We start from the raw sequence: 25,531 nt of genomic DNA, 5'->3' as shown, positions 1-25,531 counted from the left end.
GACTCATCCTACACCAGCACTGAGTCAGAAAATGAAACAAATGCAGAAAATAATGTAGGTGAGACAACTTCAAACGTCAGTTCATTGCCTTTTTTAGACCACCGGCCCCAGAGAGGCAATCAACAAAGAGGAAGGGGGAGAGGGAGGGGGAATCATTACCCTCAACCTCCACAACAGAAAAGACCGTACATGAGAACACGGAGTCAGTCCAAATGGGACTAGTCCGAAAGGCAGCCATCATCAACCTTTCCAGCATAACATTAACCAAAGATGAAACATCAGTATTAGAAAAGGGATTAGGATATGCTGTCACGACCAAAATTGACAAATTTAACTTGGAGAGGGATCTCCAAAGTTTCTTCCGTAAAGTCAGATTGAACGACTTCTTTAAAGATAAAGAACCCAAAGACAGGTCCTCCAACAAATCTGGTCTTAGACCTAAATCTGATTGGACACCGTCCATCAACATGGTCCACAAGAAAGTTGACCTGTTCGAACAGGTCGTAGAAAAGAATATAGTAGACCTTCTAAACCATCCCCATAGGGTGACTCATAACCTTAGTAGAGCAGAGAGTGCGGCATTGAAAAGCTTAGAAAACAACCATGAACTGACAGTAAAGCCAGGAGATAAAGGGGGCAGTATAGTCCTAATGGACACAAAGGACTATGAAGATAGAATGATGCTTTTACTGAATAATCAAGCGCACTACTGTAAATCTAGCAAGGAAGAATGGAATTCCTTGATCTCAACGGTGGGAACATTATTGGATCAAGCTAAAGAGGACGAAATCATTTGTCAAGAAGAATATAATTTTTTAAAGAATGAAAACCCAATCATCCCCGCACTGTATGGACTCCCCAAGGTCCATAAAGACCTAAATGATCCCCCAATGCGACCCATCGTGTCTTGCATTAATTCTACAACAGAACCATTGAGCAAATATGTAGATAGATTCTTACAGCCCTTAGTGACCTCACAGAAATCATATATAAAAGACACAACAAGTATGATAGAAAAGGTTGAAGGCCACCCTTTCAATCCACATTGCCAATGGTTAGTGACATTAGATATAGAGGCCCTCTACACCAACATCCCTCAAGATGACACCATCAGTATGTTAGAGGGCCTCCTTAATACAGGAGACGGAGATCTTGACCCCCATGCAAGCTTTATATTAGAATGTACCAATATCATCCTCAAAAACAATATTTTCTTGTTCAAAAAAGACTTTTACAAGCAGATCAAAGGCACCAGCATGGGAGCCACCTGTGCTCCCAGTTTGGCATGCTTATATGTGGCTAATTTTGAGAACATACATATCTACAACAGTGCAGCGCCCTTTTACGAAAATTTGATTTCTTGGTCACGGTTCATTGACGATATTTTTTTCATTTGGACCGGAACGGAAGAAACTCTTATTGATTTTATTCTATGGTTGAATCTGGGCGACTCAAACCTAAGGTTCACCAGTAAATACAGTAAAGAAAAAATTGAGTTTTTAGACATTAACATTACAAACAATAATGGCACATTGGAAGTTACTCTATTTACGAAGCCCACAGATCGCAATACCCTCTTGCATTACAATAGCAACCATCCTAAAAGCCAAAAGGATAATATTCCCTTCGGCCAATATTTACGGATCAGGAGAAACTGTACCAATTTGCAGGACTTCAACAAGCATGCTGACGAATTATCAAATAAATTGAGAGACAGAGGGTATCCAAATCATCTTATAAAGAAAGCGTATAAGAGAGCTAGGTACTATAATAGAGACTCTCTATTCAACAAAAACGAAGGGGACTCTGAAAAAACAAATGATAAACTAATATTTGTCACCAACCACACAGTTGTAAGCAATAAAGTGAAGAATATAATAAACAGAAATTGGTCACTTTTAGATGATAGAGATGGCACAAAACTTGAGAAACCAATGTTCAGTTTCAGAAGAAATAAAACAGTCAGGAACTGTTTAGTGCACACATACAAGGAAGAGAATAAGAAAACTCAGTCTACCTTAGATAGAAAACCACTGCCTACTGGAAATTTTCCTTGTAATATGTGTATCAATTGTGACACCCTCATGAAAGTCAACAAAATAACCAATAACAATGTAACCCATAACATAAAGAGCTTTATCAACTGTAAAACCAAAAACCTAATTTACCTTATTCTGTGCCCGTGCCAAAAAGTATATATTGGCGAAACATCCAGAGAACTAAAAACTCGGATCACAGAACATAGATCTGCAATAAGGACAAAGAAAAAAACAGCCCCACTTGTCGAACATTGGCTGACCCACAACCATAGTTTAGAAGATCTAAAATGGTGTGGGATTGAAGTAGTACAACAAAGCTTAAGAGGTGGCAACATGCAAATAAAAAGAAAGAAGAGAGAACAGTTTTTTATGTCCCTGTTTAACAGCTTCAGAATAGGCTTAAACAACAAGGAGGACTGGGAAAAACTATTATAAGAGAATATACAGAGGACTATACACAATGGAAATGACCTGTATTTTCTTATATGTAAAAACCGAATGTTGTCCCACATTTATTATGATTGAGCCATAGATTATTATGTTTGCAATGTATAAATGAGCATATAGAATTCCTAAGTTACATCAAGTAACCCCATGATTGGTCAGCTCCATCTGACAATGAATTGGGTACTCAAACGAATGTGCAATGTGTAACACAAGAATTGAAGAAGCTGCATTGTATACTCATTATAATGTTTAATAGTATCACAATAAGTGAAATGTGCTGTACAAACCTGTGAATCAAAACCTGTACATTGAATTTTCAACTATATAAAATGTTGAGCGCTCCACTGGTTCGCACTACAATGTGATTATAGTATAAGTGCATACAAGAGAGAATATTTTATGTGACCAGCTTCATTTTGACCCTATGACTATCAGAGCGCCATTGTAGAACGCTCAAAATTATAGGATAAGTGCATACAAGAAAGAATGTTTTATGTAATCAGTTTCATTTTTGACTATCAGAGCGCTATTGTTTAACGCTCTAATCCCGTTCCAAAATGGCGGACGAGTATGTGCAGCAACCGGCACTAACTCGAATCATTTAAGCCCTAAATCCATCCTTTAGATTAGAAACTTGCCCTTTAGATGTACGCAAATTAAAGTACTGATAAATATACCGATCGCAATGTTGAAAAAATAGTTATTTGGAAATTTTATAATTTATAATTGTATAATTTTATTTAATAGAAGAGTTAACTAAAACTGATATTCAACCCTAAGGGATATCGCGCCCATAACTAACAGGTCGTGCATGGCTATAAATTGGGATCGCAGTACAAAAAAACACTATGGAAGGAGACTTCGTGATAAAGCACTTCCGGGTTAAATTAGGTAGAGCAAGCATATAAACCGGAAGAGGAATGTCCTCCCATCATTATTGATGGAAACCCGGATGCGGAGGAGCAGGGAGGCCGAATAAGTCACTCAAGGTAAGCGAGCACGATAGACCCCGTTCTTTTCGCAAACCCAAGGCTGTAATCAACCGCTTAACATGCGGTTAGCCCTGAAATCCCCAATAGAAGGAGCGCGCGAAAAAAGTTACCGAGTGAGACACCATGCACCGGTTTTTTAACTAAGTAATATTTGTAAGCAGCTAAAAGTCCGTTACAGACAACTTTATTTTCGAAACTCTAAGACCTGATTACATAAAAATAGAAACTAAGGTCGACAACCCCCGGTGCCAAGTTTACATACAAGTAGCCAGCAAAGAAATGGATTTAAAACGCGAAGAGCGAGCGGCCAGCCTAATCTAAGAAAAACGGGACGCATAGGTTTTTTAAAAAAAAGCTCCTGTCGCCCACGTGCCCAAACTCCCCTAACAACTATCTAAGGGTCAGCTAGAAAAATAAGCGAGTATAAATAAAACACAGGACTAATGCTTCCTTTTATAACACATTAATCCAACAGAATATACAGCGCCCATTAACCTACCCTTCGAGTACGGTACCGAAGTGGAATTGGAAGTAGATAAGAACAAATCGTTTCTTCCCTGGTGAGTATAAATGAACTCCCAACCAAAAAGTATAAATAGTAAATGAAAGAATATTTAATATACAAATACTACACTATCTGTATTATTCTTTTCAGTGATCCTAATTTTAAAAAAGGATTTAAAGAAAACTTCAAATAAGTGAATAAACCACTTAAATAAACATCGGTGGCTCCTCTGCACTGTTACAATGAGCAAGGCAACCATAACAAGGTACCGGCAGAAGTAATTATTGAGGTTTTAATGCACCTTTTAGCCTATAAGTATATAGTAAACAATTGCTATTTTTTCCTTCAATTTTAACAGAAGGTTTTGCTCCGACTGATCAGACTCACTACTATACAAAAGTGGTCTTGACAACTACAAAGTCTTCAATTTAAAGGTACATGATGGGACTAGGAATTATAGTCTATGACTGCAAATGTTAGAGTCAAGGGTTAATCTACATGAACCTTTTTTTGTAACAATAAGGGTGGAGATAGGGCTATGCAGTGTAAATATGGGACACAGATAGTAAAAAAGATTTAATACGCTGTTGCACAGGAAATGGTATCTAAAATATGTCATTTTGTTTACAGATCTTTGTTATTAATTTAGTCAAAACACGTCCTGAAGAAGGTGGAACTATCCTTGCAACCACCGAAACGCTGCGTCGACTTTGTCTTTTGACTTTTTAATGATTTCGTACATTGTGTGACTCTGTAGCTTTAGATGGTATTTTTCCAATCATTCAAAATGGTTTTATGTTTTTTTAACATGTTTTTATAACTTAGAATGTAATCCTGGAAAGGGAGGTACCTAATAAACTGCATTCCTTTTATATACACAAAGTTTTTTTAGTTTCTTCCTGCACTATTCAACTCAACAGATACTGCATAGCACCCTTATTAGCCATATAGCACTCAAACCCACAATATACTGCCGATACAACTTATTGGTCTAGCGAAATTGACCAAGACACACACAGGGTCGCTCCTTTTTCTTTGTATCTGCTCCCCTCCCTGTGACTGAACCAGGGGAACCTTCCAATTTACTTTTTGGCTGAAAACAGACGCTAACATCGCTATCTCCTATTACCAACTTTTGGAGATATTCGCGTTAAGCGACAATATCTCCAAAAGCTAACACCTGCCCTCAGGAGTTCTTAGCCATGTTATCCAATGGGAGATGGATAACATGGCTAAGAGCATTAGCTCGGTAATGCATGAATCTTGCTGACTTTTCAGCGATATTCATGCATTGCGGCCGATTTTTAACGCATTTGCGATAAACCTTGGTAATTCCAAGGTTTATCTGCGATAAAAATCGCCGCAGGTCAGCGATACATTTTTGTCTCTAACCAAGCAATAGCGATAATTATCGCTATTGCTTGGTAATATGCCCCAATATTGCTATATTTTACTACTAAACAGGCAGTCGCAAATGCAGGTATCTTGCAGGCACTAAGAGAGTGATATGAATGGTGCAGCAGGTGCAGTGGGGCTGGTGGCCAAAAGTTGTCAGAACTCCCCTAACACATATTATTGCTACTACATCAATTAATTCTATTATTTCCTTCCTTCATTTTATTTTTTCGAAATGTTGCTATTATTTACCCACACTAAATCAATAGTAACAGCACAATATATTGTCTTTTTGTGCATAAACAGGTCACAACACTTTAACAGACTTTCTGAAACGTATATTGTACAAGCTACAACTTACAACAAACAAATGCTTAATATTAATCACATTGGTGAAACCTAATGCATTTAGCAATGCTTGTTATATTATTGTCTTTCACTGCTAAGCACATTACTTGTTACAAAGCAACTTGGGGTGTGTATGTCTTGTGATCATCTTATATTAGACTACAACCTGGGTTAAATCTTAACATGGTTTATGAGTGTATATACCGAATGTGTTTACTTAGCATTAGGTCTTGAAATACGAAACAAATCAATCCATCTGTTGATTTTGTATAGCACAACAAATTACTGGGGGGGTATCTAGGCGCTGGGGGCTCAATCTAATGGCCAGGTCTACAGAGCCCTTCGGAATTTCTGCAGAGAGGAGGAGATCCGTACCTGCAGGGGCAGGTTGTACCAAGTCTTGACCGCCAGGGATGAAAAAATAAAGGAGTGTTTTTTGCGCTATTTACAAGAAGTATGCAGAATAGTGGGGCATATTATCAACAACTAGCGATAATTATCGCTATGTTGGTTTAGCGGCGATATTTTTATCGCCGAGCTGCGGCAATTTTTATTGCTTAGGAACCTTGCTATTATCAAGGTATATCTCCTAAGCGATAAAAATCAGCCGAAATGCACGAATATCGCTGAAAAGCCAGCGATATTCATGCATTATCGAGCTAATGCTCTTAGCCATGTTATCCACCTACCAGTGGATAACATGGCTAAGAACTGCTCAGGGGCAGGTGTTAGCTTTTGGAGATATTCGCGCTTAGCGCAAATATCTCCAAAAGCTGGTAATAGGAGATAGCGATGTTAGCGACTGTTTCCAGCCGCTAACATCTTGGCACACCCACTTTGCATGTCATTAGTGATAATTATCACTGACATGTAAATCGGGGCCCAAGATGGTCGCTATCTCCTACTAGCTGTCGCTAACTGGTGTTAGCGACAGCTAGGTAATAGGGAGATCATTTTATCTCCGCTTTCTTGGCTCTTAAAGCCAAAGAAGCGGAGATAAACCCCCTTGATAATATGCCCTAGTGTTTTATTTTTAGGTTAACAAAATTGCCGCATGCCTTTTGTTCTATGTAACTTAAGCTGCAGTGCAATTTTCAGTTCTCATCTGTTCTACTTAACCAGAGGATGTAGTTACGAGGTAAACATTTTCCTGAAAAATTACATTTTAACGGAGTTCACAAAGTAATGTATATTGGTGCTGTTTTTAATCCCTTCTAATACAATATTTATGCCTGCCTGGATGTTGCATTGTGAGGTTCCCTAGTTATATATAGTGCCTTCCGTCAGCTCAAAAGGAAAAAATAGAAAAAATAACATCTCAATAGTAGAAATTAGAAAAAAAAGTCTATTCCTTCTCCTTGATTATGGGAAGAGGGGGTATTATGTGGGGGCACAGTGAAACCAGATGCATTTAACTGAGAAACCGCCAGTCTGCAACAAGTATGCGAGAGGTACTACATGACTCAGCAATAAACATGATGCTGCAAAGATTGCTTGACTTGACGCCGCATGAACTTCTACACTAATTGGATTTTGAATTGTGATAAAGTATGTTTGTGATCCTCATTTTATTCTCCTTTTATTAATAATTGATGAGTTATCTATTATTGTGGTGATAATGTCAATTCATTTTATGTGAGCTTAGCACCTAATAAAAACGAATTATTATAAAATGCTAATGTTTCTTTGTCGACTGAATCTGAGGTACTGGGCATTCCCATTTATCAATGCCATGAAAGAGTATGGGCTTTTGGGGTGATCTGTCTCATTCTAAACAGCCCCACAGTTTTGCAAGGATAATTCAGAAACCTATTTGTGTTTTTCTATTTTCCATGGATGCAAAAACCTCCATTGGAAGCAAAAGACATCTACGTGTTCAACTCCCAGAAAAGATGTGGTATCTTGACAAAATGAACTGCTAGGAATGCTGTAGACAATTCCTCTAATGCTTTTCATTAAAGGAATGACCTTGACATTAATAGACACTGCCTTCTGGCAACGAGCTTAACCCTCTGGTAGCTTGGCACAGATCAGTCAGGCGAAACTTAGAGGCAATGCGTAAAGTATTTATGCAGCACTTCAAACAGTAATAAAGTGAAAACACAGCACAAGAAGAATCCCACACCAAATAAGAAAGTTAGAGTGAATTTTAATTAATAAAAAAAGTCCATAATGACAAAAATCCAACAATTAGAACTGGGGATATGCAGTTTTCACTATTACAGTGGAAATAGCTCCAAAAAGCACAAAATGGCAACTGTGGTTATCTAGGTGCGCTACACTGGAGCAAAATTCAAACTTAAGGCAATGGAGCATGAGCATGAGCCTGCTACAGTGACTCAGATAGGCCCATTGAACAAGAGCACCTTAATTCCTGGTTGCGGGGCAATGCAAAGCTTTTGTGTTGAGTTACACTAGCCGGCGTTGAGAAACAGTTAATGTGGAGCTTGCGATGTAAGGTCCTGCACTAAGATGCATCATGCAGCAAAGTCAGAGACCAGTGACAGAGGCTTGTGATGCGAGTCGTAATAGAGGAAGCGGCTGGGGCTTGCTAAGACTTACGTAGTGTTGTGTCAGCGTTGAAGTCGAGAGGTGTCATGCTGAGCTGGTGGTAATGAAGCTGCTTGGGCTTATGATGACTTGCATCAAGATGTGGCGCTCTGCGTCAAGCTAGGCTGGTTGATGGCATTGAGATTCTTCATTCTGGGTTTCGCTGTCTGAGCTTTCGAAGAGATGCGTGGTCCAGCGTCTAAGATCCATGGCACAGAGGAGCCGGTTGTGCCCCTGAGGCTTAAAAACAGGAGGTCAGGCGACTGACCCTTGGCGATTTTGTAACCCTGGAATACACAAGTAGGCTGGGCTCAGCAGGGCAGCTCACAGAAGGTGCAGCAACAGAAGTCTTTGGGCAGCAGAGCAGTTGTTGGGCAAACAAAACTAGTCAGCAGTGCCGACTTCACAGCTGGGCAGTCCTTCTTCAATGCAGAGTCCACAAGGTCCAAAGGTGATCTGGAGAGTTGATGTATGATGGCCAATATTTATTATACCTGTTGCATTCGTTGAAGCAGTAGACACTTCTAGAGGATTCCTTTTCAAATGCATAGGTTTCCTGCTCTGGCTACAGACTAGTTACAGGGAGTATGCATCCCTTTATGCAAAGGCAGGACATAGCATCTTCTGCCCAGCCCTGCCCTCCTATCCTATCAGTGATGGCCCATCCAGGCACACCTAATCTCTCTATTGTGTGTGGCTGTCTGGGAGCAATATACAAAGCCCAACTGCCAACTTCACGTAGTCATATAATCCAGAGACAAGCAAGGGTGAGGCCAACGGCATTCTCTAACCTGCTGATTGTTATGCTGTCTTAAACACTGCCTTGAATTTTGTTTAAAAAAATGATATTGTTTTCTGATATTGCTTTTATACTTTGTAAGATGTGTAGTGTGGGGCGCGCCATCTCCTCGTGCTCTACTTAAAAATGGAATTTCACCTTTTACTGTTTTTCACACCGCCCCGTCCACCGCGGCAGGCTGCCATTTGAGTGGAGGGCGGTGGCTTGTTTCTGGGGACTTCCCTCGGGTGACACATTTCTGAGTGGCAGGGGACATTACAGACCACCAGCGCTCGCCTATTTTAGTATGCTGGGGACGCGGATGCCCCACTGGCACGCTGAAGGCGTGCCTTAAGCAAGCCCATCTGCGCCCAGCCGTGCCTGGCCGCCGCCAGACGCCAGACATGCTGTCGGTTTGGTTAGAGACAGACCAATATACTCTTGTGGCAAATTGATGGCCATTAGGGAGAAAGTAAAACTCTGGGAGCATCCCCGGGGTATGGTGCCAGAGGGCCCTTTTTGCTGCTTACACTGTGGCTATAACTCTTGGGCTACTCACTCTCCCGTCATGAAGCACTCCTTTTATGGACATAATGCTTAAATACTCAGTCTCAATTGTGGCTGAGCCCGGTCTGGCACTTTTCCAGGGCTTTAATATTGTGACTCTTAATAGAGACACTAGGGGAGGTGGTATTGCAGTTATTTTTATAACCTGTTACACCTGCCCCTTCGCTGAAATGGCCCTGGCTGGCTGTGAGTGTGCACATTTTGGGATATCCTTCAATGCTGGCTTTACTCTGTCTGGTCTTCTGATCTACGGGCCCCCAGGCCCCTCCAAAGGATTCAGGACTGCACTCACAGAGATAGCTAGCACATTGGTTATGAGAGCTGCCAATTTTACCATAATTGGGGACCTGAACTTGCATTTGGACAGCCTTCAGACCCGGAAATGGGTAGCTTCCTGGCTGACTTCAAGGCATATCAGTTGATTCAACTGGTTCAAGGCCCCACCCACTGTGCTGGACCCAGGTTTCTCGAATCTATGCTCCCTCAAAGTTGCCCCCCTGTTCTATTGTGCTGGACAGACCGTTATCTAATGTCTATGACCCTTAAGGGGTAGAGCCCGCTCAGAAGGCGGCTCAGCACTTTTCCTGCAGGCGTCCGTGGCACATATTAAATATCGAGCAGTTTCATGCCCTTCTGTCTACTAGCACCCTTAACCTACCAGATGGCTCGGTTGCTGCAGACAAAGCACTGTCATACTGGATCTTGCGGCCACTTGATATACTCATCCCACCCAAGAGGTCCAAGTGCTTCTATACTAAGTCTAGTCCGTGGTACAGTGAAAAGTTCGCCAACTTGCGTAAACCTTGCAAAAGGTTGGAACGGGTGTGGAGGTGCGATTATGATCCGATCTCTAAAAGACGCTATCAAGCAGCTATTAAGGACTACCACAGGGCCATCCAGTCAGAGCAGGCTGCCTACTATGCAGCTGAGATTAGGGGCAGTAAGAACCCCGCTAAATGTTTGTTTAGCATACTGAAAGACCTTAAACGAGCAGGGTAATCTCTTGCACCCAGCATGACTTCAGATGAAGAATGTGAGGCTCTTGCTGCCTACTGTGTGGAAAAGGTGGAGAGCATCTACAACTCCTTCCTGCTTGATACCCAATCCCTGGGCCCTGCTCCCAGTATCTGCCCCACCCACACTCTTGCTTCATTTCCGTTAATATCCCAGGGCAAGCTCGGTGTGCTGTGCAGCAAGGTGAAATCAGGCTCTCCTGCTGATCCCCTTAAACCGTAGCTATTAATGAACTCTTTACGCATGCTTCTGTCTCCATTGGGCCTGGTAATTAATATGTCCCTATCCAAGGCAGTCGTCCCTAGGACATGGAAGCAAGCAAGGGAGATCTCCCTGTTAAAAAAACCTTCCTTGGACGCAGCCAAACTGGAGAATTTCTGTCCCATATATCTCTTGCCTTGGGTATCTAAGATTGCTGAGACCCATGTCAGATCCATTCTGACAGGCTTTATGGAAGATAACAATATCTTAGACCAGTCTCTGAATGGCTTCTGTCCGGACCACAGCACTGAGTCCGCCCTTTTAGCAGTGACCGAACATCTGAGGTCCGCACTTGATGAGGACGAACATCTGCACTGAATATATTAGACCTCAATGCCATGTTTGACACAATCTCCCACCAAATTCTGTTGCAACGTCTCATGGAAGTGGGGGGTGAGGGTTCTGCCCTTGACTGGTTCGCCTCCTTCCTTTCTGAGAGGTCCTTCCAGGTGATGGCCCCCCCTTTCTGCTCCCGGACTCATATCACTCATCAAGGGGTGCCACAGGGCTCAGCACTGAGTCCTCTGGTGTTTAACCTGTACTTTCAACCTCTTGCAGCGGTGGCCAGGAGCAGAGGCCTAACAATAGTATTGTATGCCGACGATACACAGTTGGTGGTGGCACTCTCCGGTAACTCAGTGCAGGATGCCTCCACATTTCAGCGTGATCTCTCAGCTATTGCAGAATGGATGTCCGTCAACTGTCTGCAGCTTAATGCAAGCAAAACTGAAGTTCAGTTGGTCGGGCGGGATGAAAAACTATGGAATGAGCACTGGTTGCCCACAACCCTGGGTATTGCCCCCACCCCCAAGCAGTTGGTAAGGAATCTGGGTGTCTGGGTGGACTCGGCTCTCAGCTTTCAGGCTCTAACCCAAAAGGTGTCAGGGACCTGTTTCAGTATTTTTTGGAGGCTTAAACCATTGTTAGGTTACTTTGACCCGTCCACTTGGCAGATTATCATTCAGGCCGCTACTTTGTCGAGATTGGATTATGCCAGCTCTCTCAACTTGCGGACCAACAAGGCAAAGATCTCGAACCTACAGAGGGTCCTGAATGCGGCAGCCAGAACTCTTCTTGGCCCCCTAAGAACCTGCCCCACCTCTGCTGCCATCCGCCAACTACATTGGCTGCCAGTGGCCAGTTGTGTGGAGTTCAAGTCCCTGTGCCTTGCTTTTAAAATGTTGAATTCATCTTCACCTGGCATTTTAGCTACCTTGCTCCCACCCTACATTCCCTGTCTCCAACTGTGGTTGACGGATCAACATTTGGTGGTGGTTCCGAGGGTTAGGAGAGTACGGGCTGGTGAGCGGGCATTCCGCACTCGGCAGCCAAATTATGGAATTTTCTCCCTCTGCCTATTTGCTGTTTGAGAAACTACTTGGCATTCCATAAGGCAATAAAAACTTTTGTTTTTCCGTCACCTTAGGTCCCGGTGCCCTTTCTAGTTGTCTCCCATTTTCCTTTGATTAGCACTGGGACGCCCCTTTGCTGGGGTAGCTGCGCGCTCTACAAGCTATTTAACAGAACATACCTTAACAAGCGCAGGCAAGGAGTGGCTAAGGTTGGAAAATGAAAACTTTCAAAAAGTGGCATTTTCAAAATTCTAATTTAAAATCTGACTTTACCATTCAGGAGGGTTTTTCATGACAATTCCAAAGACACCAAGCAAGAACTGGGTATCTGTTCCCACTTAGAAGTTTTCACTTATTAAGTGCAATAAGGAAACCCAATTTAGGCCTATGTGAGAGGTAAGCTTGCAGTAGTAAAAATGAATGGAAGAGTTTTTCACTACCAGTACATGTACAACTTAAATGTACATGTCCAACTTTTTAAATACGCCATGAATCAAGGAAGAGAGAGAGGACTAGGTAGCTAGTCCGTATCCCCAGGGATTTATATGTAATCAAAAAGGACTAGCCTATTGTGAACATTTACAGGACTCAGAACTGTATCATCAGGGGTGAACCCTTAGGTTTTTTCATGAAGCCCTCACCCACCAACCTGTTTGGTGGCATGCTTCATCATCGACCTCCGGACCACTGTATAGGATTTTAATCTTCACTTTTCACGTCACCACACTGCACACTCAGTTACATACCTGCTCCGCTGTAATCAGGCGTCGAAGCACACCCGGAACACATTCGGTGTCACTGGGTGGGCAAGATGATGAAGCATGCCACCAACCAGTTTGGTGGGTGAGGGCTTCATGAAAAAACCTAATGGTTCACCCCTAATCATACAGTTCTGAGTCCTGTTCACAATAGGCTAGTCCTTTTTGATTACATACAACTTTTTAAATACACTTCACCATGCACTATGGGATATTTAGGACCTATCCTAGGAGTGCCTTATATGTATTGAAATGGAAGGTTTAGGCCTGGCGAAAGGTTTAATTTGCTAGGTCAAAATGACAGTTTATAACTGCACAAACAGGCTGCCATGGCAGGCGTGATACATTTTTAAAGGGCAACTTAAGTGAAAGCCACAAATTCACAATCAGTGCTGCAGTTCCACTGGTAGCATTTAATCTACAGGCCTGGGGCACATGTAGTACCAATTTTATAGGGACTTACAAGTAAATGAAGTATGGCAATTGGGTGTCACCCAATTCTAACATATTTAAAAGAGCGCAAGCACTTTAGCACAGGTTAGTTGTGGTAAACTGCACAGAGTCCTAAAGGCCAACCAAAATGGGTTCAGAAAACAGGAGGGTGAAGGTAAAAGGTTTGGGGGTGACCCTGCAGAGAGGGCCAGGTTGAAGATTAAGTAGCATAACATTAGTTAAGATCACCTGGATTATGCTAATAGCCTCTATGCTGGAGCTCCCCAATACTTGATTGACCGGCTGCAGATTGTTCAGAATGCGGCGGCGAGGCTGATTGGCAATATTCCCTATCGTCAATCAGTTGCCGCATATCGTAAGGAACTGCACTGGCTACCTGTGGCCAGCCGTATCCAGTTTAAGATCCTCACTCTGACTCATCGAGCCATCAACGATCGCGGACCAAACTACTTGAAAAAACGTGTTTCAATATCCCGCTCCATCGGATCTCTGAGATCCAATGACCTATGCCTTCTGATCTCTCCCCGTTTCAGACTATCCAGAATGGGTGGCAGAGGGTTCAGTGTCATTGCGGCAAAACTATGGAACGCGCTGCCAGTCGATCTTAGATTCTGTCCCTCCGAATCCATCTTCCGGGCCAGACTCAAAACTTGGCTCTTCTCTGGACTCTGATTTACTACGCTACTTCCCCTTCTTGCTCCTTTCCTCTCCTCTGAGACTTAGGTTCTAGCGCCGGGACACCCCTTCGGGGGTAGCTGTGCGCTTTATAAACTACATAAAATAAATAAATAAAATAAATCATCATTGCCTATTGGTGAATCTGGAGATCGGAATTTTAACTAGGGGGAAATTACTTTTAATTCTGAACGGTGTCACTTATGAGATGATTATTTACTTTTATTTTGTTTTAAAATAAATAGTGCTCTTCACTTCATGGTACAATCATACACAATTCCATTGAGTATACCCTACATTTCCTACACATGCATTTGCAAATTTCAAAGTCCCTGATTTTTACATGCACTTTCCTTACTCTAAAACGCTTTGCCCTTGGCAGGTTCGTGCTCAAAACTTTAAGTAATGTTACAAACATTGCATTGGAATCAATAGAAGCTCTAGGTAAAGAGTAAGGTTTTAAATTGAGGTGATCTAATCACATAGGAAAGTCGTCTATGGGCATAATACTGTTTTAAATGAATTATTGTTATGTAGAATGCCACGGGCATTGTGCTGTAACGTAGAATATTGAGAGAGATATATTATGCATGTATTCGTGTTATTTTTCCAATCGGCAGCTGCTCAACCTAAATTCATAAAGCAACATAAATCAATCTCGTGTTTTGAGTTTTCTTATTTTCACATCCATGATATCTACTGTATAAACACACATTTAGGATTTGACTTCTAAATTGAACCACATCAAATGAGCAAATGTAATCAAAAAAAATTAGAGCATGTGGATGGCAGTGGGGTACAGATATGCGTGGGGTGAGTTGCAGATAAGCTGGCTCATGGACTTCAAAGCAATACTTTTTTTCAGAATAAATGGTTTCCAATAGATAACTCGTGCTTCCTTGGCACTGTCTTACACCTTTTCAAGTTGGATTTCATTTCTTGTTTCATATAATGGTGTGTGATAGTACAGTGAAAATCTTGATTGATTTTGCCCGTGTGGTTTTCGTGTTCTTTCTTATCTGCATAAAACAAGCACAACCAGCTAGCGACCTTAGCGCGCTGTGCAGGGCTGATAAATAAAACAATACATAATGTAGGTGGGAGGTAATAGTTCTTACCTTCAATGTCAAAAGCTTGGCAAGTGCACCAAAGTGCAATACCAGATGCAAAGGTGGCCGACTGAGAATGAGCACTTTTTGACAAGACCAGGCTAGGTAATGTGCAACAGCAGTTAACATCTATAATAAGTTGTCAATTCTGATATGGAGCATTTGTACCAGTGGAGTAGAAAAACAAAACCTACCCCCAGATTCATCATTGTCATGTTTTGCGAGTCCTTAATAGCGATTATTAAGGAATTGCTATTAAAGACTCGCAAAATGGGATTCATGTAGAAATCGCAATATTTATTGCAATTTCTACAGCTTCCTTATTTGCGATTCGCTAATTGCTAATCGCAAATAAGGAATGACTCCCCATTCATTCCCATGGGCCTTGAATGGGGAGTCATTCCTTATTTCCGATTAGCAAATAGCGATTCACAAATAAGGATGCGATTTCAAGGGTGCCAGGGTGTCCAAAGGACACCCTGTAGCACCCCTGAAATGGTAATGTACACAGTTGTTGCGTACACACATAGAAAAATGCATTTTTCTAAGTTTTCGCTATTTACCACGTAGTTACACTTCGCAGTAAATAGCGGCCCCAGATTGCGAATTCGCAATTTCATAATGGTTCATGAATTGCATTTAAGGAATCTCAAATTGAGATTCCTTAAATGCAATTATTCGCAATTTAGCGATTTTAAGAATTGCGATTTTTGCATTTGAGATGATGAATCCCAAATGCAAAATTAGCGCTCGCAAAGGGCAAAGGGCCAGATTCTCAGAATCTGGCCCTTTGCGAGCCGATTTCGGCTTCATGAATCTGGCTGCTAGATCCGTGTATTTTATTACCTATGTTTTTTGTTATCAAAATGGTAGGAATATAGCAAATCAATATGGTGAAGGGCCTCCACAACTAAAAAAGTCAACAACCGGAGCTCATGATGATATTTTACTAAGGGGACGATTACGATCTAGTCAAGAATGCCATCCCAGAGCCATCTGGAGTCGGACCTTTGAACCAAATCATACTGGGATCGGTTTAACCAAACGACGAGGTACGATGCCCAAAACCCTTCACTTACCGAACGTCTCGGTCACTCCGAATCCATCTTCATTTTCAAAACGAGAAGCCTCCGGTTACACAGAATCGAGTTTATTTATTTATTTATTTATTTATTTGTGGTTTTTGTAGAGCGCGACACTCATCCCGAGGGATATCACGGCGCTTATACCAAGTAGAAACTACAGATGACTAATACTGAAGAGAAATTAGAGATTGGGGAAGAGGTGGGTTTTCAGCTTTTTTCGGAATAAGAGATCATTTGTGGTGTGTCTTAAGTCGACGGGAAGCTCATTCCACCTCTTAACTGCCAAATAAGAAAAGGAACGGCCACCTGTTCTAACTTTATAAATCCGTTTAGTCCTAACCAATGCTGATTGGATTGATCGTAGGTTCCTAGTAGGGACATAAAATTCGATCTTCCCTTGAAGAATAGTGGGACCAGTCTTATGCAGAGCCCTATGGGCATGGCAAAGCAATTTAAAGGCAGCCCTCCGGCGCATCGGGAGCCAATGAAGTTTTTTCAAACAATCCGATGCCGAGTCTAACTTGGCTTTACTGCAAATAAGTTTGGCTGCCGAATTCTGCAGTACCTGTAGGCGAGAGAACAGATGTTCATTCATCCCTACATACAGCGCATTGCCATAGTCTAAACGACTAACTAATAGGGCTTGTGTGACGGAACGTCTACAGTCCAAGGGTATCCAGAGAAATAGCCTAGCGAGAAGTTTTAGGATGGCGAAACCCTTGCCACAGAGGGATCGCACATGATCCTTCATGGACAAGGCGTCATCCATGATGATCCCCAAGTTCCTGGCATGTTTTTTTGGAGTGGGGGCCAACCCCAATGAGGGTGGCCACCACGATACATCCCACACACGTTTGGCACCACCAAACAGAAGAATTTCAGATTTTCCTGCATTCAACTTTAGGCAGTGTGAATGCATCCACTGGGCCATTTCTGAGAGGCAGTCATGTAATTTGGTTTTTGTGATATCAGGCTTCTCATCCAAAGCCACCATCAGCTGCGTGTCATCCGCATAAGAGCAGATGCCAATGCCCCACTACCTTCCAATGTCGGCGAGAGAAGACATATAGACATTGAAAAGAGTGGGGCTCAGCGAGGCACCCTGGGGGACCCCGCAGCTGATGGAATTGGGCCTAGAGTGGACCTGACCCATATGTACTGCCTGACTGCGGCTGCTCAAAAAAGAGTGCAGCCAGCTCAATGCAGTGGATTGAACTCCTTTGCTCCGGAGTATATTCAGTAGGCAATTGTGGGATACCGTATCAAACGCCGCTGACAGGTCAAGCAGTATCAGTGCCACTGCCCCACCTTGATCGGTGGAGGATCTGATACTGTCCGACATTGCCAGCAACGTTGCCTCGGTGCTGTTGTTAGCTCTGAAGCCCGTCTGGGAGGGATCCAGGAGGAGGTTGGTTTCCAGGTACCTTGTCAATTGTACATTGACCAATTTCTCCAAGACCTTGGAGAGATAAGGAAGCCGGGAGATAGGTCTGTAGTTCTCTGGGTTGAGAATGTTAGATCCAGCTTTCTTCAAGAGGGGAATCACCAAAGCATGTTTCCAAGCATCAGGGAATGTGGCGGTTCTTAGTGATTTATTAAAAAGTTGTGTGATCAAGGGGCAAAGCGTGGACGCAATCTTTGAGAACACAAAATGGGGGAATGGGTCCGAGGGGGAACCGGATTTGACTGTGTTCATAGTTGCTAAGACCTCGTCCACTGAGAGTGGTTCAAAGCCAGTTAAAAAGGGGGTAGTTCCCGAATCAGGCGGGACTGTTGATGCTTCTGTTGTGGTCACAGTGTTGGGGGGTTTATCTGTGTTACTGTAAGCATGCTGGGGGGTAAACGTAGAATACATTTTCTTAATTTTCTCGGCAAAGAAGGTGCTAATACGGTCACAGACCTCAACCGAGGGGGTGAGTGTTTGAGAGATGCTAGATGGTTTGCTAAGCTCCTTCACTATTTTGAACAGTTCTTTAGCTGAGTTACTGTTTTCTTGGATGCGCTGGGTAAAATAATCTTTCTTTGCATTTTTTATAGCAGCGGTATACTGTTTCCGATTAAGGACATAATTTAGTCTGGCTACACTGTCCTTGGACTGTCTCCAAAGATGTTCAAGTTTTTGACATTCCCTTTGAAGACTTTTTAAATGGGGGGTGTACCATTTTTCCGCTATAGCTTTTTTCCTAGATTTCCGCATCGGGGCTAATTTGTCTAATATTTGCAGTATTCCAGCGTCTAGTAAGGTGACATCTGTACAGACAGAGGAATCATCCGGGAATTTGAGCTTGGCCTCTTGAAAATATTTATCAAAAATCAAAATCATTAACTGACCTCCAGGCTCGTTTGGAGATCTGGGGAACTGCTTTGGATTTCAGAGGCTTGCAGGGAAGGTCGAATGAGAAAGATATAAGGGAATGGTCCGACCAAGATAGGGGCTGGACCTCACGTATGTTGGTGGATTCAATGTTGGTAAAAAGTAATTCCAGCATGTGGCCAGCTATGTGAGTGGGGCCCACTACCCACTGCTTAAGGTTAAGGATCTCCATATCATATTCCAGTTGGAAAGATCGCAGAGTATCCATTTTCTCATAATGAATATTAAAATCGCCAATAATTAGGTAATTTTTGTGTTTTAAACAGAGTGGCAGGAGTTGATTGAGTAATTTGGCGCCAAGATTGGCTTGTTGTCCAGGGGGGTTGTATATTACTGCTCCAGCTAAGATGGTAAGACCCTCATAAAGTACTCTGAAAGGTAAGGTCTAATGTTCGTTGTGGGCAGTGATTGGTACCACAAGGCATGCTAAATGTTCCCTGAATATCACAGCGACCCCCCCTCCTCTTTTACCAGATCTATCTTGCGTAATAATTTTATAGTTAAAGGGGAGGGCGTTTGCTAGATCCGGGGCATTAGTGTCAGATAACCAAGTTTCAGTAATGAAAACCAGGTCCGAGGTTTTGGACATAAGTAAGTCCCAAATATCCAGAGCATGTCGAGGTAAGGATCTGGCGTTGAAGTATAAACAGTTAAGGTTCATGTAATTGTTAACATGGATTGTGTGATGGCCTGATGGAGATTGAACACAAGGAGGACCAATTTCCGGTACCCATTGCCGCGACAACCTATTATTAATGAATTCAATGAATCAAATTCGTACTCAATCCTTTGTTATTTCTCAATTTTATCCAATGTATTTCGTCTAGTTTATTCTTCAATCCATTGTACTCATCTCCATATTTACTCTTTCACTCTTAAGTTTTCCAAAATAAACGCAGGAAATTCACTGTTTCCACATGCCATTGATTTTATTGGAAACCCAATGCATTTCGGGTACAACCCTTCTTCAGGGGTTTCTACAATGCAAAGAGAACACAACATATTTAATAGCCATGTTCCAGAAAGCACAAAACCATAAAAATTCATGAAAATTCAACTTTACATTTTCAAACAAACCATTGGTACAATAAAGTGCGCTCATTTCACCTATAACTCAATTGTAAATCTCCCTTCTCCCTGTCTCGAAGTGAGAACTTTAAAACTCCTCTTTTATGTAAACATCCTGTGCTGTATGCATATTGCTGCCTCCCACACTTTTCTTAAGCCCTATTTTTTCTGTCACGTTACATCAAACAGAATAAAACTTGGCCATGCACTTACCCCAGCATGTGAAACGTTTCTCTTTTAAACTTTCATTTTCACGTTAGGGAGCTGCTTTCCCTGCCCTGATGGAGATTGACCCATGCTAGACCAACGACAAGCGAGACAAGAAATAGGTCCATAGGATGATCCTGGGCCCGTTTGAATACATAGCCTTTCATTGTTGCCCTTTTTGTCATCAGCATAGGCTAGCAGCTCGCTACGGGAGTAGCGGATGGGCGTGGGCAGGTTTCGAATAAAACCAGCAGGGGTATGGCCCCTGGTCCCGGTTGGTCGCGGACGGGCGCAGACGGGCTTACCTTAGGCGCACCTTTGGCTCGCCATTGTCGCGCCGCTGCGCCCGCCTGCTGCGCCTCGGCCAACACATGGAGGTAAATAGGGAGGAGGAAGCGCGGGCTTGTGGCTCTGCCCTCTGGCTCGCGGTGGATGTGTCGTAATTGGCATGGCCGCGTTAGCGATTAGCTGTATCTACACGTTGTCCTCCTTAACTTGGCTATATATGAAAACGCCATTTTGAATGTTGCGGCGGCCATCTTAGACCATAAGCGGCCTCGTGGCCGGCGTGCCCTTTAGTCCGTTGTCCGTTCCACTGACCACTTCAGTCTGCCCAGCAACAGGCTATTTTTAGTACTGGTCAAGCTGCACATGCGCAGTTCCAGCTGACCAGTAAGCCTTTAGGAATGTGCGCCAAACTGACCAGCGGAGGTGTGCCCCCTCCAATGAGCTGGCAGTATTCCAAAACATGACCATATATGTCCTTAAAATGTGTTCTAACTTGTGCCGCCTATCTTTTATTGCCCCAAACTGCATATAAATCAGGGTCACACCGGTGTTCGGTGTGATACCTCTTGCATTACCAAAGGGTGCTGTTTGAGTGTACCACCACCCCATGGGGCCTTAATAAACTTGTTCTTTGCCTTTTACAGTTTCCGTGCCAACAGTTCTTGAGTGTAAGTGGGTTATCTTCGGAGCATGTAGGCCTTGGGAACCCTGATTACTTCAGATGGCCCACAATTGGTCTGCCTACCTCTCCTAGGCTCTCCACGCAATCGGCACTCAGCCGTGGTGGAACGGAGCCCGGGATTTGGCAGCCAAAAATGCTGGGGTGAGAGGAGTAGCCTGACTCACTGTTGTCCTCACAGTGCAATAAACAATTTAAAAAAATACCGAGGAGCAGCCTAACTTGCTGCCGCCCTCGCAGTGCAAAATAGGCAGTTTTATAAAATGACGAGGAAAAGCCTGACTCGCCGTTGTCCTCACAGGATCAGTGCAGGTGACAAATAACAATTAGCAGTTTTTTTTAAAGTGCAAGCAGTGCAAGTGTTTTCTTCAATTGTTAAAATCTAGGCATAGCACTGGGGCTGCAGCAGCAGTTTCAACAGGGTATGTCCGAAGTAATTTTCCCAGGCCGATTCCGAATGTCAGAGCATCACCCACAACACGATTCCAGCAAAGTCCTACCAAAATTGGGATGTGGAGGTCTATCACTCACAGGAATGTAGAGTGAAAACTGGGGTTGGGGCAAATCTCCCCAGTAATCTAGATGCAAATATAGGGTTTGGGGGGCTAATATCCCCAGCAAACTAGATGCAGATATGGGGTTTGGAGGGTAAATACCACCAGTAATGCAGGCGCAAATATGGGGTTTGGGCCCTAAACACCCAGTAATGTGTGTGTGAACAATGTAACTGGTGCACATGCAAAGTGCCTCAATACCTACAGGTGGAGTACTTGCCTCATGAATGTCTAAATAAACCAACAGCAAAGTCATTTGCCATGAAAAGCATTTCCATACTGTTGCGTAAAAAGTTACTAGCAACTTTGAGTAATGTTCAGATGGAGATGCAAGAACTCTAAGAATAGTTAAAAAACATCTACTAAATTGTGCCTTCAAAAGCTGTGAAATACTGGGGGAGGTGGGTGGGCTGATGAGCAAACAAGACATAACAGCACCCTACAGCCGCTCAAGGACTGTTTTTTGTGTGTGGAGAAGCTGTCTCAGCTTGTGCTGACACACCCGACGGGGAGCCGAAGACCATAGAGTCCCCTGGGTGTTGAGATCAATCAGAAAGTGTTCAGCATACCCTTGAACTGGCCAAGCTGGCAATTGGGCATTTTTCGATGGGCTGGTGCACCAGGGTCACCTATGGGCCATGGTTTTCTGCCCTTCGTAAACCACACCAAAATACTGAATCAATTCATTTCAATTAGTGCTTTATTTTGCATTTAAAAGCAAATGCATAAAAAGTTCAGATAAAAGGATGTACAAACGTATCAAATAAATGATCATAAAAGCTTGTGTCTTAAAACCATTTTTCTTTCCTAAAACCCTTAAAAACAGCATAAATATCACCTCACTAATTCAACTGTATCTTGATGCATTTAAATGTATTCGTAGTTTGCTTATTATTAAAAAATTTACCATTTCGATCACTTGTTTGCTAATCTACAAGTGTTTGATGCTACACACAAAAGCGAGGCCACCACCAAGCAAACATAAGGAGTCTCTAATTGCAACATAACAAAAAATGCAGTATTCTAATTACATAGACAGAATTTCTTCAAGAATGGAATGATAAATCTATTCCTCTCGTTTGTAAAAATGCCAAAAATACAATATGTGGATAATTGTTTGTTTTGATCGGGAGTCACATGGACATCATCCCAGTTGGTTCTCAGAAAACACCTTCGTTGGTTAGCCCAGCATAATAGTTACATAGCCCAACAGAAACCTTATTAACATGAAGCAATGGTGATTATTGGTCACACAAACAAGGTACGAAGATTGGCCGTGCACCAATAAGGGTCTCTTGTAATATGCCATTACAGTGGCTTTATCTTTGTATCTATGTTCTGTTTCTTGCGCACATTTCTCTAAGAAAGATTTATTAATTTTGCCTTCGAAAAGGTTTCACATTGCACGGGGTCATCATAAAGGACCCCCAATCCCAGAGATTCTTTAGTGCACCTTATATAATTTAGCCACATAATTTTAGACTCATATGCCAATTTCATAACATCATTTATGATACATTGGTTAATCTGTAATTACTCCTGTTTCCACATTGACAACCAGAGCAAGAAAGGGGCCCATTTAACTGTGTCAGATATGTAGGGTAAACCTAGTTCTTTGTGTGTGAATACATTGGTACGCGCCTTAGGGACAGAGAGTAACCTCTTGGTAAACCCATCCTCTATTTTTTGAAGAGTACCCACATTGGTGATACCCCATATTGCTGCCCCATATGACCATAATTTCTCCTGGATTTTTTTAGACTTAGTTTTCATAAGGATCTGGTCCCGCAAAACCTGATCGTATGTGATGGTTTCAAATTCACAGGTGACTGCTAAGCCCCTTAGAGCAGACACAAATTGATCAATTGACTCATCACTCTTTTGAGCCCTTGAATAAAACTTAAACCTTTCCATCACCACATTAATTTTCCTTCCGAATCTTTCCTGCATCTGTTTAACGGCACATTGATAAGCACCCATATCACCAGCATTCTCAATTTTCGGTAAATTTTTGAATTCCCTCAACCCTACAGCACCTAATCTATGTTTAAGTAGTGAAACCTTCCTATCTTGAGAGGGTTCCTCTTCATTTAACACTTCAACATAAGCCTCAAACATATCAATCCAAAGATCCCATGCAATAGGAGGTTCACCAGATTCCGCCAGAAAAAATGGAGGTGGATGAATTGAAGACATTACAATCAGAATATAAAGCAACAATTTAACACTTCAAAAATAAAAAAAAGAGAAAGAAAAAGAAAAAAAAAATATGCTTTGCAGATGCTTGCGCAAACAGTTCACCAAAGTTCAAGTTAATATGCAAACAGTTCACCAAGTCATTCTTCTTGAACAAAAAGTTCACCAAAGTTCAAATAGTGTGAAAAATGAATAAGACTCGGTACTTGTAAAAAAAAATTTCATCAAAATAGCACAAAAGAATGTTACCCTTAACATAGAACAAACTGGGTGGCCAGCGTTAATTCTGCTTATAAGCGCCGTGTATGTATTTAATTAACACTGGCACGCTGCTTAAATGCGATGTTAACGCGTTGCTCCGATGTTGTTTTGATCGCGTTGCAGTTGAACGCGCGTTGCTATGACGTTGTTCGATCGCGTTGCTTAGATACTGTGTTGACGCGATGAAAAGACGAATAAAAACAATACATCCAAGATGGCCACACGTTGTGCGTAATGCGTGATGACGCTATCACGTGACGGAGACAATCCACTACGGGAAGACAAGGAGATCATCCGCACGCGCAATGTTCTTCACGAGTCCGGTTTGAAAGATGCACCATACGTTGCTGTAGAATATTGAAGCAGGTAACTTCCACTTCCACAATTTACGAGTTTCTTCCACAATTTACGAGTTTCTGCCAATGGCTACTCACTGTTGTTGTTGGACGTCTTTAGTAATATCCGTTAGTGGGTAAATGGTAAAAATCCAATCTTGGCTGGTCCAACAAAGTTTAAGGTTAAAAAAAAATTTCTTCAAGAAAATCGATGTTGCTGCTGCCAAATCCCGCTCGTCGCCATGTATTATAAGAAGGATCCTGTAGGCATGTAGGTTCTTCAATTACTTCTTTATTAACATTCAAGTTATGGCGATACAGCAACACGATAGTACCTCCTCCGTCCTCCCTTCAGTAACTGACTCCCCAGCATTCGCCCTTGCATACATTCCACGCATTCCACACGAGCACCCGAACACACGCGCATACATACACATACACGCACCACAACACGAGACACACACGCGCACGACACCACACGATACCACACTATCCGTGCGCCAAAGGGTCAAATTTAAGATTTGTTGTGTAATCCACAAGAGTCTTAACGGTATTGGACCTTTATACATGAGGGATAAATTTGTACCTTATAATCCTATCGTTCCCTCAGGTCTAGCAACCAGCTCCTCCTTCGAGTGCCTATTGTGAAGAAGGTAAGACAGGGCGGCAAAGCTCTGTCAGTGGTCGGCCCCAGATTATGGAACAAGCTCCCTCTGTTTCGCAAGCAATGTCCAGACCATCTGAGCTTTCGGAAAAAGCTGAAAACCTTTCTGTTTCAGAACTAGCTCTCTCTATAGATGACTGTTCTTCTAATCTGTGTTTCTGGTGTTTTTGGGCACGGAGATACTCCTTCGGGAGTTTATTCTAGCGCGATATAAACCCATAAATAAATAAATAAATAAATAAATAAATAAATAAATAAATTCACCCAGCCTTCCATGGCAACCCTTCGCTATGGTACCTGCGTACAGTTGTCTTATGAAACAGATTATTGCCCACTCCGCCCCCATTTGCTCCATGACTTGCCATGACTTGCCACAACTTGTTATAGTTAACACAGTCAAATGCGGCAAAGAGATTCATTAATGCCATCTACAGATTCTCTTGTGTTGCCTGTGTATACTTACCTGCTAGCAGTGCCAAGTTCTGACATTGGTCCACAGTCCCTCTACCTTTCCTGAATCCAAATTGCACCTCCGCCAGGATCCCCTTCTCACATGCCCATTCTTCTATAAACTGTG

Source organism: Lissotriton vulgaris, chromosome 2_1, assembly GCF_964263255.1.
Source record: "Lissotriton vulgaris chromosome 2_1, aLisVul1.2, whole genome shotgun sequence".
In the NCBI taxonomy this organism is placed as follows: domain Eukaryota; kingdom Metazoa; phylum Chordata; class Amphibia; order Caudata; family Salamandridae; genus Lissotriton; species Lissotriton vulgaris.
Note: the sequence above shows the minus strand (reverse complement) of the source record.